The sequence below is a fragment of the Chiloscyllium plagiosum genome, unplaced genomic scaffold (genome assembly GCF_037043375.1).
Source record: "Chiloscyllium plagiosum isolate Xiang-an unplaced genomic scaffold, Cpla_swu_hap1 HiC_scaffold_39, whole genome shotgun sequence".
In the NCBI taxonomy this organism is placed as follows: domain Eukaryota; kingdom Metazoa; phylum Chordata; class Chondrichthyes; order Orectolobiformes; family Hemiscylliidae; genus Chiloscyllium; species Chiloscyllium plagiosum.
This window is the reverse complement of record NW_028270177.1, coordinates 98,929,746-98,932,777: the sequence shown is the minus strand read 5'-3', so window position 1 is coordinate 98,932,777 and position 3,032 is coordinate 98,929,746. Positions and strand designations below refer to the sequence as shown.

General features: G+C 46.5%; 2 non-coding genes across 2 annotated transcripts; both read left to right on the top strand.

Annotated features, from left to right (window-relative positions):
* trnal-aag (transfer RNA leucine (anticodon AAG)) lies at window positions 1-82 on the top strand. Its single transcript has one exon. It is a non-coding gene; the product is annotated as a tRNA-Leu (tRNA).
* A 2,868-nt stretch (window positions 83-2,950) lies between these two features.
* trnal-aag (transfer RNA leucine (anticodon AAG)) lies at window positions 2,951-3,032 on the top strand. The gene has a single exon. It is a non-coding gene; the product is annotated as a tRNA-Leu (tRNA).

Genomic DNA, 3,032 nt, shown 5'->3' with positions numbered 1-3,032 from the left:
GGTAGTGTGGCCGAGCGGTCTAAGGCGCTGGATTAAGGCTCCAGTCTCGACAGAGGCGTGGGTTCGAATCCCACCGCTGCCATTTCTGCTGATCGTTTCCAACGACGCAGCTTGTTAAAATGCTGTTTCGACTCCTGCTGCATTTCTGTTTAAAACCGAAGAAAATTGGGTTTGCTTCCCGGGCAATTAACTGTGGTGTGGCAAAGTCCCAACTTTTCCGGTGTCTGTGCTGTCATGATCGTGTTCGCCTCCTGCGTGGAAAATCGCAAACAGCTCTGCTGTCCCAGGCAAGTTGAGCGTTTACTGGAACCGAATGTCGACTGTGATTTCATTGCTGTTGTGAAACAAAGTCCTGCGGTGGCACGACTCGTCGTTATTTTGTTTTATGGCCAATGGGAAAATCGTTCCAATGAATTGCGATGTCACATGTTATTGAATTTCTCCCATTTCCTTTATTTCCGTCCTGCGGACATCGGAAGGGAAAGGTAATCTAATCGAGTCTGTGATTGGTGAAATTCACTTTTTTATGGCCCATTCTTATTGTGTTCTTTCTTTCTCTCTTTTCAGCATTGTCTGGGAAGTGGTGGTGCACTCAGGCTCCAGTATGTTTGAAAGAGCAGTTTGGAATAGCCCTGTTGTTAGTTGTGAGATTACTTTATGACTCATGCCCCCGGCCTGTCTCACATTTTGCATTCACGCTCGCTGTGTCTGAAAATGCATTTGGTTTGCCAGTTTTGTTTGTGTTCCGTGTTAAATGCCTCCAGTTTTGCGATTCGCTCAATACATTACGAATTAACAGGGTTTCTGAGGTAACTTCCAGCTGCAGAAATCCTCAACTGAGAATCTGGAAGATTTCCCGGAGTATGGTCAGTCGGAGCAAAAGTAAGGAAGTCGTTCGTTTCTGCAGTGTCTTACAACGCTACCTTTCCCGTGAGCAGTCGAACAGACTAAATGATTGTGCCACAGACTGCGACGGCAAGCTCCGCTAAAAAGTAATCCTTTACAGCCGGTGTAAGCAACACAATGTTATTGGCGCACACTGCGTGGAAACAGATACTTCGGTGTATCTCGTCCATGCTCACCGCATAGCCAAAATTAAAGAAGTCCCATTAAACAACGAGCGATTAGAAACAGAAAGGTGAAAGGTAAAATGGCTTCAACTTTCAGTGCTGGGTGACACTGAGCTTTAGCGGTGGCGACTGCGCCTTGTTTCTGTGGTGTAGTGGTCATCACGTTCGACTTACGCGCGAAAGGTCCCCAGTTCCAAACTGAGCAGAAACTGCTTTGTTCTTCAACTGCAGCATTTTACATGGACAGGAGCGGAGTTTTCTTGCTTGCTTTCCCATCTGCAAACCTGCCTTCGAATTTGCTTGAACAAATCTGCTCTCGTAGTGAAATGTAATGCAACTCCATTTAATTACTGTGCAAAGTATTGTAAAGTTTTTCTCCAACCTGGTTCTGATCATATGCCATTCTGTTTGAGAGTGTAATTATCGCGTTCTGATCCTTCCACGAAAAGCAGTACCGCATTTGCATTGCTTGCGCAGGCGGCCCGTTTCCAAGACAGGGAAGAAGCTGATGCGCTGGTGTCACAGCGCACCGCGGATTCCTGAACTAGTCTGTCTGTCAAATGTACCCCCAAAGTCGTCTATGAAGGACATCATTTGGAAGCGGTCTGTCGGTATTCAACGTGCGTGAGTTGTTACCAGAGGTCCTGAATCATGTTTTGGAGCAGTTCGCACGTTAGTGGCTCATTCAATTAGCAACAGCAATGAAAGAAATTACACTCTCAGAGAACCTCTGGACCTGTGCTTTGATAGCGCCCCGAGATCTAACCACGTTGGAACTGAAACGGAGGAATCGACAGAGAGGCTGCAGAATGACATCGCATCCATTTGGTTTTCTTTAAATCACTGACGAGCAGGAAAATGTAAACTGGGAGGGCGAGTGGGGAAGTGAGGCAGTTGCAGCTCTGGTGAAATTCCTTCTTTGTGATTCACTCAGCAACCAGAGACGTGTGAAGGTGACTCAGGCGTGAGAGCTCTTCACATCGAGAACAAAAAAGCACTCAAGGGCAGTTAGCACTTCTTCCGGAGTGGGGGTGGGGTGAGCTAATTACCTTTTGACTTCTGTTACTATGTTCAGAAACTGCCTTTTAGATTGATGTGAACAGAAACTGCATTTCTAATAAGCACCGTGGAGTTTAGCAAAATTTATTGAGTCGCTTCTCTTCGAATCCCACACAGGTTTCCAACTCAGTTGGTATCCATGTGGCTCACGTCCAGGAATGAACATCTCTGCAGCAAATTGCACGGGTAAGGCAAAAAGGCAAGGAAAGTGGCATCTCGAACTGGCTCCGAGGTCAGAGCATCCTCACAATGTGATCTGTCGTTCACGGATTGTAATGCTACCTCCGGTTTTAGGGTGGAGAACATTCTTTGGGACTCTTATTCTGCAAAACAGACAAAGTGACTGTAACTATGCTGCGCGGTATGATGTGGAACACGGCCTGTTCAGCTTTGTGCATTTTCCCTGTAGTCCGGTGTGTTTCATGTTCCGTGTAAACGTGAAAGTTGTCCTGTTTCGATCAAAGGGTGAAATCATTTAGCAAAGCAAGAATCGAAATTGCAGTAATGTCAAGCAGCTCATGGTAATTTGACCAAATCATAACTGATCGTATGTTCTCACGCGCTCACAGATACGTTTGTAGTTACCATTGATAGTTGTCTGGATTGATGAAAAGATAGTTGAAAAGATCAGCTTACCATTGATAGTTGTCTGGATTGATGGGTTATCATTATCTGCTGCGAAATTGATATTATAGACGGGCACATCCCAGCAGTTGTGCGAGTCGGAGAGGGATCATTGAACCCTTTTCACGTGGCTTTGCATCGGTTGTTATGCAGGAGCACAATTGGAAGTGCAAGAAAATGGGGCAGCGCGGCTGGCTGGTAGTGTGGCCGAGCGGTCTAAGGCGCTGGATTAAGGCTCCAGTCTCGACAGAGGCGTGGGTTCGAATCCCACCGCTGCCA